The 16,431-nt window shown below is 45.9% G+C and overlaps 1 long non-coding RNA gene across 1 annotated transcript; it reads right to left on the bottom strand.

Annotated features, from left to right (window-relative positions):
* Nucleotides 1-3,058: 3,058 nt before the first annotated feature.
* On the bottom strand, nt 3,059-3,676 carry LOC109945253 (uncharacterized). The gene is made up of 3 exons (XR_002268383.1): nt 3,589-3,676; nt 3,429-3,499; nt 3,059-3,175 (listed from the first exon to the last, which is right to left on the bottom strand). It is a non-coding gene; the product is annotated as an uncharacterized lncRNA (long non-coding RNA).
* Between the last annotated feature and the right edge of the window lie 12,755 nt (nt 3,677-16,431).

Genomic DNA, 16,431 nt, shown 5'->3' with positions numbered 1-16,431 from the left:
ATGAACATGATATGATCTTTTATGATACGATGATGTTATCCTGATGGGGTTCTTATGATTCTTTATGGAGCTCAGGCTCTTTCCTGAGTGCCTCTCCGTAAGGACCTGTTTGGGGAGTGACAACTCGGGATAACAGTGCAACCATGAGGATGGAATGGGACGCCCTTAGCAGAATAATTAGAGGAACCAGAGGAGTAGTTGGCTTCGCCGTATGGCTGTCAATGGGGTCCGGGCACAATACTTGCTCTGCCGAGGTTGGTTGCAGAGGTTCTTTGATTTGGTTTTGTTAGTCACCCTTCCTTTGGGGAGATGTATTATGTTTATCAAACTGGAGAATCCTAAGGAGCGGCTATGTCCTCTGGGAAATCTTTGTAAAGGCTATGTAGCGAGACCCTACTAGGTCACCTTGGTAGTGATCAATGGGGAGGCTAGAACCCCGGGCAGAATGGGAATCACGGCTTGTGGGTAAAGTGTGCGACCTCTGCAGAGTGTTAGAAACTGGTATATCAGTCGTGCTCATGGTTATGAGCAGCCTTGGGATCCTCTTCGATTAGAAGAACAATGGTTACTTATATGATGATGATTAACAATGGTGATTATAATCCTGATCTCTGGTATTTCCTCTTGGAGGGAGTGCCTCTGGGTAATAATTGGGTTATTACTAAAACTTGGCTCTACTTATAATAATAAAACTTGACCAACTAAAAGCAACTGCTTAACCTTAACTCCACATACAGCTAGTCCACTTTAGCCAAATGGGACATTTGCTGAGTACGTTGAAGTGTACTCACCCTTGCTTTACAAACCACCCCACCCCAGGTTGCCCCCAATGTTCTCAGTGCTCAGGAGGTGAAGCTGGCAACATGGATGACTTCGAGGAGTTTCAGGAATATGACGAGTTCTAGTTTATCTTAGTGGCAAACCCCCAGTCAGCTGCCTGTGTAGGCTTAGCATCTACGTTTCTTATTTCCGCACTTTGATAATTATGTTGAACAATGGTTATGTAATAGACTCTATGGATGTCTTGGATATCTTGATGTAATAAAGTACCTTTCTGCTATTTAATTCAAGCATTGTGTGATGATGTCCAATTATGTAATCGCAGTGTACGTGAGTTCTTATCTTGGCACGTACATGGTTCACATTAGGTTTACCTTCCAAAATCGGGTGTGACATAAGTGGTATCAAAGCCTTGCTGACTGTAGGACCGCTAACCTAGACTAGAATGGTCGACCTAAGGACTATAGACCTTTACTCTTACCTTGACCAGTGTCTTTTCAAAAGTTGGTTATCTTGGCCAACTCTATGTTATTTACTTATCTCAAAAGTTTTGTCTCACTTTTTTCTGTTTAGTTTCTGGTCTCTTAGTTCTACTCTTACTCTTGTGCTTACGATGTCTTCTGTAGATGGCTTGTATTAGGTGCACTGCACGTAAGTCTGTGATCCCCTTTTTTCCTTCTCGACTGGTGGAGCGTCCCCTGCGTCGCATGGTGTCAGGTCAGTCCAGTCATCTGGAGAGACTGCATCGTCGCTTGCACGAGGAGCAGGAGCGCCGATGCCAGGAGCAGGAGCAAGACCAAGAGAAGCAGGACTCTTCTCCTTGCCTCAGTAGGAGGTGGAGTCTGAGAGGCCTTAGTCCCCTGCACCTCAGCCAGAGATGCCCCCTGCACCACCTTAGGGCATCTCGGCTGCTGGAGGAGACCCTGACGGAGACGGAGATGACGACGACATCGGTGGCAGTTCGAGCCACGGCACAGAGCTTTCGGAGGAGCCAGAGCTGGATGGATGGATCGCTAGACCCATCACTCGTGACGCCGCTCGCGGGTGTCACTTCCACGATGCTCTCGATACCCTGCTGCGTCGAGCCTTCGACCGACACACATGGTCTATCGAGTACCATTGTGTAGTCTACCAGCATCGTCGCGGGCTATACCCGGACCAGTGGGAGGCTACTTGCTTGGTGCGCCGTCCGGACGATGATCTCCGGGGTGCAGAGGCCTTCTTGGAGCACTATTCTATCACTGAGAGGGATACTGCCGAGGCATCCATGCAAGATGCAGCACGACGTGCACTTTCTCAGTATTGCTCATTGTTCAGTGGGGTAGTTGATGGCCTTGACCTGAAGTACTACCCTCGCCGATCGACCAGCAGTGCTGGAGGTGTGATTGTCTCGCAAGTGGGTGAGGGCAATCCTAGGCTGAGCAGCATGGTCAACTTGGTCGCCGTGCTCAACACAGAGCTGGACCACGCTCTTGATGAGTTGGGCAAGGTTCGGACGGAGGTTGCGGAATTGCGTGCTGAATGCGCGGCACGCCACTATCTTGATGGTGGTTCTGCCGCCCCTGTCGGGATTCAGCACCCTTACCGTTCACCGCCCCGTGGTCGCTTCGACTATGGTACCCTAGACTGCAGGACCCGCATAGATTTAGATCCATAGATCGATAGAGTCAAGAGTCTGTAATAATGCTTAGTCCAGTGTCTCAGTCTAGTCAGTCTAGTTAAAGTTAGTTTGCTTATTTTATGTTGGATGCTTGTTATGATGAACATGTACTAAAGTTGGATCTTTGTAATGATTGTCATCAAGGTGTGGGTATCCCTTCCAATAGGGCTGGAAACGAGCCGAGCCGAGCTCGGCTCGGCTCGGCTCGGTGTGGCTCGGTGAGAGGCCGAGCTCGGCTCGGTGAGAGGCCGAGCTCGGCTCGGTGAGAGGCCGAGCTCGGCTCGGCTCGGCTCGTTCATCAAACGAGCTGGGAACAGAGGCTCGGCTCGGCTCGTTATAGGCTCGCGAGCCAGCTCGAGCGGCTCGCGAGCCAGAATAGTAATGCAGTCCAGAATACTATTTATAGGAAATATAACATTAATAATTCAGCAGTTGCACTTGATACTTGCAGTTATTCATCCAACTAATGAAATATATATGTATGATGCATCCAACAATACAGAATAAGAAGTCTCAAACTCTCAAGTCTCCATCTCCATGATAAAACAATATGATAGCATATATTGTCCAGAACAGATACTCTCAAGTCCAGAATAAGCAGCATGCCAGTATGCCAACATGATAGCATATATTGTCTAAAGTCTAAACAGAACAGATACTTGCATAGTTGCATTTGCATAGTTCTTCATCCAAAAACTAAAAAGTAGATTACAGAACAGTTCATCCATGCTGTTGCTGTCCACCAGAAATAGAACATAAATAAATACAAATAACAGTTCATGTTCATCCATAATTCCATGCTGTCCAGGCGTGCAGGTCCAGGCCATTCAGGAATTCAGGTTCAGGTGCAGCCAGCAGCCATATAGATATCACAACAGAAAAAAATATAACAAGTTAGATCCAAATGCAAAGTAAACTTAAAATAAGTATTGAATGGACACTTTTAAAGAAAAAACCACTCAACTAGCTAAGCATAATACAAACTTACAAAAGGATAATCTAGTTGCTCTCCACCAAACTTTTTGGAAATGAAATGTTTTCAACATCGTCCTCTTGCTCCTAAAAATAAATAGAGTAATTTGATTGAGTGGTTTAAAGAAACATACTATAATAAAACAATACAAGAATAGCATAGTACCAATACATACCACATATGTAAAACTCCCATCATGTGCACCTCGAATCCAACTAGAGGAGCATATCAATGCCTCCACCGTAGAAGGGCTTAGAGAGATACGATAGTCATCTAGAGTTCGACCACTAGCACTAAAAGTAGACTCAGAAGAAACAGATGTAGCTGGAACAGTTAAGAACTTCTTTGCCATCCTCGACACCACTGGAAATCTATGTGAGTTAACCTTCCACCAGTTAAGCAAATCAAACTCCTTGTCAGCTAAACTCACATTTGTTTCATCCAAATAGATGAGCAACTCACTCTTTGATGGGTTCGCTTCAGTAGATGATAAGTATGACTGAAACTCACATGAAGCAGAAGGCAAACTGCATGATCTATCTGTGGTCAAGGATGAAGATGCACTAGGCTTGCTTTGAGCAGCTTTTCTCTCTCTATGTTGCATCTCATAGTCTTCAAACAACTTTTCTAATTCACCTCTAACTTCTTCTATCTCAATACCAACTTGGTATGTATCAAAAATCTTACCAAAGCACCACTCAATATATCTCATCTTATACCTTGGATCTAGGATAGTAGCAATGACCATAACATTGTTCTTTTCTTCCCAATACTTATTGAATTTATCCATCATTGCATTACCCATTTTTCTCATATTTAAATTAGTAGAACCCATTACTGATCTCAATGCAATTTTGACATCCACAATGTGAGGATAGAATAGGTTTGCAGTGGGGTAAGAAGAAGCTGACAATGCAGTGGTTACTTTAGCTAGAGAGGCTAGAATTGGCTCAATTGCAACAAACAAATCCCATTCTTCAGTTGTAGGTTCCCACTTATAGTTCAAATCTGAATCAGCATATGTCTTAATAGCTTCTTTGTAAGCTATACTTGTGCGCAACATCTTGTATGTTGAACCCCACCTAGTTGACACATCAAGTCTCATCCCTTCTCCAATTTGCAATGCAAGAGATCTACATATCTCTACAAACTTATGCATGCGAGATGGAGACTTCTTAAGGTACTTGACTGTTAACCTTAAGTTTTCTATCAAAGAAGCTAATGCAGTTATTCCATCATTGACAACCAAATTGATTATGTGTGCACAACAACGGACATGAAAGTATTTTGCAATGAAAGCATTCCCCTGTCTAGCTGCAAATCTAGCCCTCAAACCCCGTATAGCACTATCATTGTTTGCAGCATTATCTAGAGTGAAGGAAACAATCTTATCTTCTATTTTCCATGCAGTAACACATTCATAAGCAGCCTGTCCTATCACATATCCTTTGTGTGGAGGGTCTAACTCAAAAAAATTCAGCACACGATATTGCATTTTCCAATCTTTATCAATGTAATGTGCAACCAAACACATATAGGACAAGGTTTGATTAGATGTCCACAAATCAGTGGTTAAGGAAATGAAATCCACACCTTTAAGGACCTTTGCTAATGATTCCTTTTCAGACTCATAAATCTTTAAACATTCAGCTCTTATGGTCTTCCTACCAACAAATTCATACAACGGATTCATATACTTCATGAGAATATTAAACCATGTGTGCTCAACCATTCTAAATGGGTATTCATGAACTATGATCATTTTGGCAATCAGTTTTTTTACTTGCTCATGATTATAATCTTTAGGTGATGAGATAGTAGGGAGACCAGATCCAGATTCACCTGTCATTGAAGGAGCAAAGTTCAATAGAGACTGATCAAGCTTCTGTTCGATATGCTTTTGATACTTGTCACAGTTCTTCATATGCCTCGACAATGTCGTTGTTGTTGACCCTTGTGCATAACTATAAAGCTTTTTACAATATTTGCACTTTGCCTTTAGTAATGGATTCTCCTTATCGGCCGGGTTTGGCACATTCACCTTATCAAAAACCTCCCAAACCTTGGATTTGCCTTTGCTGCCCCCCTCAACCTTAACTGGTTTATTCACCCCTTTATGCCTTTTCTTGACTCTATTCACATCTCCATTACCATCAGATTCATCAACTCTAACAACATCAGCATCTATCCCACCTAGCACCGTCATCTCATCCTCAGACATTTCATCATTCTTGTCGAAGGAGTTACTCTCTGAATCAGTCTCATCTCTTTCACTCCTCCCTTTCCCTTGCGCAGTTGAATGGACTGTTAAGGATTCCATCACTTAGCAATCTGCAAACAATACAAGAAAAAGAAAGTGAATAACAAATCGTGATAGAGTTTGGTTCAAGTGTTCAACACAGAGCGTGCTGGGCTCTACTAATTTAAATATGAGAAACTGTCAAACATAAGAATCGTGATGCAGTTTGCATTTTATTTCAAAGTGCTGGCTGGCTGGCTAGCCTGCTGCCTGCTAGCGTGCTGGCTGCAAAGTGCAAAGTGCAAACAATACCACTATACCATTACCAGGACTCCAGGAGTCCACGACGCATCAACAAAGAGCGCAAGCGCATACCTGCTAGCGTGCTGGACTGCTGGCAGCTGGCTGCTGGCCGCTGGGCGCTGGGCAGCTGGGGTACGGTGCTTAGCAGTCGGAGACTCGGAGTCGGCGTCTCGGCGGAGGAGGGCGGGCGGCCGGGCGCCGATGGCTGGAGCTAGGCGCTGGGCGCTGGACCTCGGCGGCGACATCGACTCGGGCACTCGGCTACGACGGACGGCGACTCAGCGAGCGGGTGAGGGGCCGACGACCGAGGCCCGAGGGGCGAGGGCGACTGGCCGCAAGACGGGAGGGAGTGCGCCAGTGCGGCACGGCGGGCCTCCGGCGGCTGTAGACTGCGGTGCGCCGTGCGCCGGTGTGGCGGCTCCAAACCCTAGCGGCGCCAAGCTGCGATGGCGCGGTGCTGTACTGCTGTCGACCTGTCGTCGCCTCGTCGGGTTAGGGGCTTAGGCGATGGGCGAGTGACTCGCGGTCTGATGGTCAGGCCCAGTTACGAGCGACTGCCGACTGCGTGAATCTGCCCCTGCCTCAGCTCGCGAGCCGCTCGCGAGCCCGGCGAGCTAGCTCGGCTCGGCTCGATGGTACAGCGAGCCTGCGGAACAGGCTCGGCTCGGCTCAGTCTGAGCTCGCGAGCCACTACGAGCCGAGCCGAGCCGTGGCGAGCTCGAGTTGGCTCGCGAGCCGCGAGCTATTTTTCCAGCCCTACCTTCCAACTTGGTGTAGTTATTAATAAAGTCAGTTATTTAGCTGGGTAATCCATTTATTTCCACTTTCCTCTTTTTCTGAGAAGCTATCAGTGAAGATGGTCATTTGTTCAGTGCCATGAAGATCTTCTATACATCTTTTCTTATGCTGAAAGACTGCAGAGTCAGATTTAATATATGTGTGTGTGATTTCTACAGATGTCTGAGAACAGGCGCAGAGGTGCGAGGTGTGCTCAGCCTGAGCAGCAGGCACCCCCAAGAGGAAGTAGCCCCGCAGCAGCATTTGCCACTGCCACCCCCGATGACTATCGAGCAGATGTTCTTGATGCAGACCCAGGCAGTTCAGGAAATTGGTTAGACATTAGCAGCGATGCAGCAGGCTCGGCGACAGCCACCACCGCCTCAGCCTCTAGTGCAAGTCCAGATGCCACCAATGCCTAGGGACAAGCAGGCAGCGTTCATGAGGGGCCATCCCCCTGTCTTTGCCCACTCTGCAGATCCCATGGACGCGGAAGATTGGTTGCGTACCGTGGAGCGTGAGTTGCACACTGCCCAGTGCAACGATCGTGAGAAGGTGTTGTATGGTCCTCGACAGCTGAGGGGAGCAGCACAGTCTTGGTGGGAGTCTTACCTCGCCACCCATGCCAACCCTGAAGCCATTACTTGGGAGGAGTTCAGGGACAACTTTCGTCGCTACCATGTGCCCGAGGGACTGATGATAGTGAGGAAGGAGGAGTTTCTCGCCTTGAAGCAAGGTCCCTTGTCCGTCAGTGAGTAGAGGGATAAGTTTTTACAGCTGTCACGTTGTGCCCCAGAAGACGTCAACACAGATGCCAAGCGGTAGTACCGCTTTCTGAGAGGATTGGTTGATCCCCTCCATTATCAGTTGATGAACCACACTTTCCCTACCTTCCAGCATTTGATAGATAGAGCAATCATGATAGAAAGGAAGCATCGGGAGATGGAGGATAGGAAGCACAAGATTGGTGGACCTCAGGTTGGGAGTAGCAGTCGTCCTCGCTACTCAGGCAACCCACCTCAGCAATTCAAGCAAGGTCACCAGCACCAGCAGCAGCAGTACCAGAGGCAGTTTCCTCAGCAGCAGCAACAGCAGTAGCAGTACCGTCAGAACACTCAGCCGGGAGGAAATCAGTTCCAGCGTCAGAACAACCAGGTAGCTCGTCTTCCTGCCCCAGCAACCAACCAGAATGGCCAAGCAGCCCCAGCACAAGTAGGAGGTCGTGCATGCTTCTACTGTGGAGAACAGAACAACTGGGCGAAGAATTGTCCAAAGAAAGCAGCCTAGCAACCGCCAGCAGTCAATGCCCCAGCAAGACAAGGAGCACCACAGCAAGCACCAGGAGTCCGTGGTTAGGCCTACAACCGTGGAAAGGTGAATCACCTGGAGGCCAAAGCAATCCAGGATGCTCAGGACATGGCAGTAGGTATGTTTCCAGTCAAATCCTACCCAACAAAAGTACTATTTGATACTGGTGCCACACATTCTTTCGTTTCTGCATCTTGGGTAGAACCACATAACATCCTCATAGAACCAATGATCCCGCCTTTAAGAGTTAATTCGGTCGGGGGGAAAGTTCAGTCCGGTAGGATTTGTCCGAATCTAAGGATTGAAATAAAGGGGATAGCCTTCCCCGCTAGCCTAGTAGTCATGGGAACTCAAGGGTTAGATGTAATCCTAGGGATGAATTGGCTACATAGAAATCAAGCCACTGTCAGTTGTGACAAGAGGACAGTTAAGTTGGTGTCCCCATCTGGAAAGGAAATAGTAACCAAGTTGTACTTACCTGAACTAGAAGAAGGAGCTTATCACCATTTATCAGTAGATGATAAGGAGTCCAATCTGATTCAAACAATTAAGATTGTGTCAGAATTCCCCGATGTATTCCCTGAAGAGTTACCAGGCATGCCACTTGAAAGGAATGTTGAATTTGCCATAGAGCTTATCCCAGGCACCGCCCCTATTTCCAAGAGAGCTTATCGAGTGTCCGGACCAGAGTTGGTGGAACTCAAGAAGCAGATTGATGAGTTGTTAGAGAAAGGCTACATCAGACCAAGTACCTCGCCTTGGGCAGCCCCAGTGCTATTTGTGGAGAAGAATGATGGCACGAAGAGGATGTGCATCGATTACAGAGCTTTGAATGAAGTCACTGGCAAGAATAAGTACCCCCTGCCCAGAATTGAAGACTTATTTGATCAGTTAAGAGGAGCCAGTGTGTTCTCAAAGATAGATCCGAGGTCAGGTTACCATCAGCTCAGAATCTGACCTTCAGACATACCGAAGACCGCATTCATCACCAAGTATGGACTATATGAGTTCATGGTTATGTCATTCGGATTGACGAATGCGCCAGCGTACTTCATGTACCTGATGAACAGTGTGTTCATGGACTACCTCGACAAGTTTGTAGTGGTGTTCATTGATGATATTCTTATATATTCCCAAAATGAGCAAGAGCATGAGGAACATTTGAGGAAAGTACTTCAAAGGCTACGAGATTGCCAGTTGTATGCCAAGCTTAGCAAGTGTGAGTTTTGGATTGGTGAAGTTCTATTCTTGGGTCATATTATAAACCAAGATGGACTAGCTATGGATCCAAAGAAGGTAGCAGTGATTCTGGACGGGAAAGCACCAAAAGATGTCCGAGGAATCAAGAGTTTCATCGGAATGGCCGGTTACTATCGGCGTTTTATTGAACGTTTCTCCAAGATTGCCAGACCAATGACAACCTTTCTAGCAAAGAAGGTTGAGTTCAAGTGGACCCCAACGTTCCATGAATCATTCGAGATGTTGAAGCAGAAGTTAACAACAGCACCAATGTTGGTTCTGCCAGATGTTCACAAGCTATTCTCAGTGTATTGCGATGCTTCGTATACCGGACTGGGATGTGTGTTAATGCAGGAAGGGAGAGTAGTGGCATACTCGTCCCGACAGTTGAAGATTCATGAGAAAATTTATCCTACTCATGATCTGGAATTAGCAGCCATGGTTCATGCATTAAAGACCTGGAGACATTATCTTTATGGGTAGAAGTGTGGTATCTACACGGACCACAAGAGCCTCAAGTACATATTCACTCAGTCAGAGTTAAACATGAGGCAGCGAAGATGGCTAAAATTGATCAAAGATTATGAGCTGGAGATTCATTATCACCCAAGCAAAGCAAATGTGGTTGCAGAAGCTCTTAGCAGAAAGATTCAAGTCAATATGTTGGCCGCTCACCCGATGCCATATGAGTTAGCGAAGGAATTTGACAGATTGAGTCTCGGATTTCTGAATAACACCCAAGGAGTGGCAATTGAGCTAGAGCCCACTCTGGAGCAAGACATCAGAAAGGGTCAGAAGGATGATGAGAAGATCAAAGAGATCTGGCAGTTGATCATTGATGGGAAATGTCCAGACTTCCGTGAAGATGACGAAGGGGTGGTATGGTTCAAAGATAGGTTGTGTGTTCCCAACATCACCTCGATTCGGGAACTGATTCTCAAAGAAGCTCATGAGATAGCGTATTCTATACACCTTGGTAGCGAGAAAATGTACCAAGACTTGAAGAAGAGATTCTGGTGGTATGGTATGAAAAGAGAGATAACAGAGTATGTGGCTAGATGCGACAGTTGTCAGAGGATCAAGGCAGAGCATCAGAGACCCGCATGTTTCTTGCAGTCGTTGTAGATTCCGCAGTGGAAATGGGATGAGATTGGGATGGACTTTATAGTGGGTCTGCCCCGCACTCGAGCTGGTTATGACTCCATCTGAGTAGTAGTGGACCGTTTGACAAAGACGACCCATTTCATACCAGTCAAGACCACCTATAACAGTGCAGTGTTGGCAGAGTTATACATGTCTCGGATTGTGTGCTTGCATGGTATTCCGAAGAAGATAATATCGGACAGAGGTACCCAATTTACCTCTCATTTTTTGCAGTAGCTACATGAAGCTTTGGGTACGCACTTGAAGTTCAGTTCAACTTATCACCCGCAGACAGATGGTCAGACTGAGAGAACCAACCAGATTCTTGAGGATATGTTGAGAGCTTGTGCTTTGCAAGACCAGTTAGGATGGTGTTGGGGACTTGCTCTCAAATGTTATAAATTGAGAACAAGGCAACACCAAAACAGGTTACTTGTTAATGCCCTTCGTCCTTCGAAGCATTATTTCCCCAAGGATATAATGATCTTTGGACGAAGGTCATGAAGGACATACATAATTATTAACAACGAATGGAGCATGTAAAGCATAAGAAACAATGTGAACAATAACATTATCATATATGTTTCTCATTATATAATCGTAAATTAGCATAAGAACAATATTGAATTACATTTGGTACCTTCGGCTTGATAGAAAACAAAGGTACGAGCGTGACGCAAAAGCAAATGCCAAGTCAGCATGAACAGTACGGGAGTACTGTTCATCTATTTATAGGCACAGGGCGCAGCCCATGTGAAATTACATCCATGCCCTTTACATTTGCTAATGACTATAAGGTAATCCATCAAGGTCTAAATAGCCTTTTCCCCTTTAAGTCGGTTCCCTTTCCTGTTGTCATGTCGAAGCTCCCTTGCGCGTAGCTTCGGCGCTGCGTCAACCTTAGTATTGTTCGTGCTTCTCACACTGTGGTTCTGATCCGAGTCTGAAGGTATCTGTTCATGTATTACACTCTGGAAACATTGTTAAATCATGTTTTTGAGGACCTTCGGAAGACGAAGGCCCCCAACAGTGGCCCCTCGCAATATTAATTTGTTAGAATAACGAATTTAGATTGCGATATGGACGAAGGCCCTAAGCCGAAGGTCCGAAAAAACACCTTCCCCTTGCTAGAATAGCAATAGTCAATGACAGACGGGGCCCTCCAATTTGGATCGCACTGGGCATATAAATAGGAACTCACACGGACTGCACTTGATACACTGCTCGTGCCATTTTCCTTGTTTTCTCAATTTTACAACCTGTGCTTACTAGCTCTTGGTAGCTTTCAAGCTTTTGAGCTTCGGTTTGAAGGACACGTTTTCGACGTTTCCGAAGACAAGATGTCTCAAGACAAGAAGACAGTTGGTGAGACGAAGCTAAGTGAGGAGGAGAAGCTTCTTGAGGAGAAGACTGCTGGATTTGTTGACTCAATATCGAAAACAAATACAGAGAAGATTACCAAAGAGATACTAGAAGGCTTGTCTGAAGATATCGATGATAGCGACAGCTATGATGTGGAGTGGAGGCGAAGATTCTGAAGATCGGCCCTAGCGGCCAAGTCATGCAGTCTTCGAGAAATCAACTATCAAACAGAGTCATCTTGAGTATATGAGAGGAAGGTATTTTTCGAGATATGTCTATTGTGAGGGCTGACGTAGACAGGGTCATTCCTGCTCCTGAAGAAAACGAAGTTGTGATATTCTGAAGCTTCTTCAAAGCTGGACTTCGGTTCCCGTTAAGCAGATTTGTGGTCGAAGTTTTAAAGACATACCAGATTTTCCTTCACCAGATTACTCCTGAAGCAGTTATTAGAATGGGGATCTTTGTCTGGGCTGTGAGAAGTCAAGGTCTAGAGCCAAGTGCAAGATGTTTTTGCAGTATGCATGAACTTTCGTATGAGATGAAGCCCTAGGGTAAAGAACAATATCATAACAATTTTGGTTGCTATAGCTTTGTTGCTCGCTCTGGTGCAAGCTACCCAGTGCCAATGTTTCGGAAGATATGGCCCGGGGCCTGGATGGAAGAGTGGTTCTACGTGAAAAATGATTTGAAGGCGAGAGAGGACATTAAAGAAATCATCATGCGCCCCATCTGGTCCCGCTTCGGTCTCCGAAAGTCGAAGGTAGAAATTGATGAGGCAGTCGAAGCATGTCGAAGGGCCTTCAGCACAGTTTGCTCGTTCATTGGGACAAGAGACTTAATTCAAGAACATGTAGCCTTCAGGATATGGCCACTGATAGACAGCTGAGAAATGCCAAAAGAAACCAGCTCTAACCCTAGCGAAGGTGATTTGGTTCGATTGAAATACACCTTCAGGTTTGGAGACCAGTTTGTCGAACCAGATGACGACTGGCTGAAGTGTGTTGAAAATACTAGTAATGAGTTACTTGGAGCATATTCCAAGTCCAAAGATAATGCACTATCTGCGGCCTTCGGGAGTCGAAAAAAGAAAAGATTAAATAGGGTTTTTTATGCTATTGGATTTGTGTATCCTGACTATCGCTACCCGCCACGGGGGCAGAAAAGAAAGGGTGCAACTTCTGGAAAGGTTGCTGCTTCGGCTGCTCCAAGCGAGCCTGCGCCGAAGAAGAAAAAGTGGAAGGTCCTTACCCACTGACCGCGCTATATTGAACCGGCCATAGTGCCTGAGTTTGGCGGGGAAACTTCTTCAGTTACTGAAGCAAAAGAAGCTGCTCCTCCCACGCAGAAGACTGAAGAGCCGGCTGCATTGCCGAAGGCACCTTCGACTAAGCTTATTGAAACGAGGGTTGATGAAGGTAAGGCTGAAAGATCAAAAACTGAAGAAGCAGCAAATATGCCCGAGATTCTAAGTCCTTCAGCAGAAGCAATAGTGCTGAAGGCAGAAAAAAGTTCTGCGATAACCCCTAGAAGGAAAAGGATGGTAAATGTTTTAGACATTTTGGAAACAACAGACTCCAAACGCCCCTCTTCCATAAAGAAGTTTGCCGAAAGTGCCGAGGCACAGGTTGAAGCTGATACTAGGCAGATAAAAGGTAAAACTGCAGCAATTGAGGCTGGGACCGTGTGACGGAACCTCCCAAGTAATTAGGCCCACCTACAGTTGTCCTTGTCTAACAGACATCAGACACCCTGTAGATGTTCCTAAGTCACTTGACAAGTTCGGTATCTTTCCTTACCTTACCAGGAACGTTTCACCCGTCTTGCAGACATTACAGAACATCGGAGATAAAGAAATGCGGAAGCGATTACATAAATTACATTTATTTTAAAAGCAAGCTTAAGTTATTTTATTACAGACCAGAACTAAAAAGGCGAGTGCTGAGTAGTAATATTATACAAACCAAGGGAGGCACAGACTCCTCCCGATAAGTTATAAGCAAAAGATCCTATGTGGAGGACCGAGTCCTCCCGCACTTCAGTCTTGTTTTTCTTCTTTAGGAACCACCTTGGCACAGAAGTAGCAGAAATCTGCTACTTCCTCACCTAAAAACAACGAAGGGATAAACCATGAGTATGGAATTACTCAGCAAGTCTTACCCGACTAAGGAAAAGACTCTCAAGGGTATGCTAGATAAATAGGAATCAAGGAGAGGCTTTAGCAAGAATCAACTTATACTTTTGCAGAAATAGCTTACTAAAGTGAGTCCTTACTTTCAATATTTTAACGCCAGATTATATATCAATAGACTCTGTTTGCATCTAGTCTAATTTCATCATCTCATCAATGCAACATCCTTTTTATTCATAATGTTCACATCCTGACTTAGGTTGCAGGGCAGTGACCAAGTCTTCATAACCGCGAAGGTACGGCGATCCGAATCGATTATACTCAGCTGAGGATCTCCAATCACACGACATATGTAGCACTTAACCCTTGCATATGTCAACCCGCCACCGGGGTTCTTAAGACCAGATCAGGTTCACGCAAACCGAGAGCACAGATACACCACCGTCCAGCCTCTTGCCACGGAGGGTACACTCTACTCTCGCCACCGCTCCACGCCCATTTCGTGTTATCTTATTCTGGCCTTAGTCTGCCCGAGGCAAGGCTTACCCATGACGAGGCATGTGACCAGTTAAAGGGTCCTCGATCATCAAGCCTACATACGCATCAATCCTTAATCAACCTGGGTAGAACATCACCTGTTCCTAACCCAAGTTTCAATTTACGTATTCCCATCCTTAGGATTGTTTATGTTCCTTAGGATGAAAGAGCATCACAGGGAACTTTGCAGTAAGATCCCACCATTGCTCCAAATGAAAATATTCTTGCAGGTAGAAGCCATCCTTCCTAAGGATAACCCCTGAGCTAGGCATCAACGCAAAGGACAAGCTCTATCCACAAGATTTACCTCTAAGCAAGGCTAAGCAATTTTGTAAATCATATTTTGATACTTCATCAGAAGTATCTATAAAGGTATGGATATCAAGGAAGGCAATGCATCAAAGGGTTTCAAGCAATTCCTATAAACTTAATGCACATTTCACTAGACTTAAAGTGTGCGAAAAGTATTTAAAAACACAAGGAAATGGGTTGCATGCACCGGGGCTTGCCTTCGTTTGTAGGTGAGTCAGGCTCGGACTCGCAGATGTCGAAGTAGAGCCAAGTCCCTGCCTGAGATTCCCAAGGTGGTGGTGTCTTCTCTTGAGTCACCTCACTCTCTTCTTTGTTTTCTAAATATAACCATATAGGTATATATATAAGAATGAATGCCATGTAATGCTCATGAGAGTGCAAAGATAATAAAGATTTATTAACTAAGTCTTGAATACAACTTTCCTTCACGGAACTCCGAGAACCTAGGGTTTCCGGAGTCGGTAAAGGAGTTCAAAGGGCAGGGGGGTTTTGGGTTCTAGTTACCAATTATTTTCTAAAAATCCAGAATTATTTCTTTAAGCTATTTTAAATGCCTTAAAATTCTTTATTTCCTCTAAAAATCATAAAACTATTTTTATTAAATTCTAGGGAAAATAAGAAGTCTAGTAAAATTGGTTTCACAATTTTAGGATATTTCTACAATTTTCCAGGAATTTCTAAAGTTATTCTGAAAAAGAAAAAGAAAAACACTTCAACAGTATTGGGCTCAAACTGGTTTAGGCGGCCCAACCTCGCGCAGAAGCGCGCTCCCGCACGCGTCCACGCCTGCGTTGGCCATCTTGCAGAAGGGCCCTCGGGTTTTTAGCTAACTGGGAACGAGTTCTTTCACTGTTTCTTGTGTCGCTGACAGTTTGCAGTATGGTCCCTGGATTTCTTTTTCTTTACCCCTCCTGATCCCCGACGGCGACAAACTTAGCAGAGCTCCAGTGAGCTCACAGATCGGCCGATTGGGGCAACGTCTAGGGTCTCCAAGCGACTGACACGAAATTGGATCTACCCCGACCATTTCCCCCAACATAATTTCACTAATGGCCACAAGGTTTGGTCTAGCCACGGCGACCGTGGACAAGGCGGACCGATGAGCACGTTCCCGTGGATTCATGGCGGTCCAGTACAATTAAGGGGTTCAGGAAGCTTTAGAAGAGTCTAGGGACGCTAAAACAATCAACAGAGAAGTATGATGTCACCTGCAACAGGCTGACCATGGGGAGTATACACCGCACGGTGTTCTTGGTGGATTTGGGAAGAATACAAAATTAGTGCTTACTGGTGAGGGTTTGGGGATACAGGTAGGTGCAGTAGATGCTGGAATCCATGGCGGAGCCGAGGAGGTGCTCAATTTATAGTTCCCGTTGTCGGTGGTGTCCAATTTTGCAAGGTCGTGCTGGCGGCCGGAGGGAACATGGACACTGGAGCAAGGGATGGGTGGCCTTCACCGTGGCGCTTCCTCCGGTGATCACCGGTTGAGGAGCTACGGCGGTTACCGGTGAGCTGTTACAGCTAGGGACTACGTGGTGGAGGACTTGGAGCGTGGCACAGCCGCAGCAAAGCACGGCAACTCCGGTGACGGCCATGAGGCCACGTCGCCGGTGGAAAGGGGCAAGGGATAGCGAGACCACAGTAGCTCATGCACATCCGCGACGAGATAT

Source organism: Zea mays, chromosome 3 (genome assembly GCF_902167145.1).
Source record: "Zea mays cultivar B73 chromosome 3, Zm-B73-REFERENCE-NAM-5.0, whole genome shotgun sequence".
Classification (NCBI taxonomy): Eukaryota; Viridiplantae; Streptophyta; class Magnoliopsida; order Poales; family Poaceae; genus Zea; species Zea mays.
This window is presented reverse-complemented; position numbering and strand designations above follow the sequence as displayed.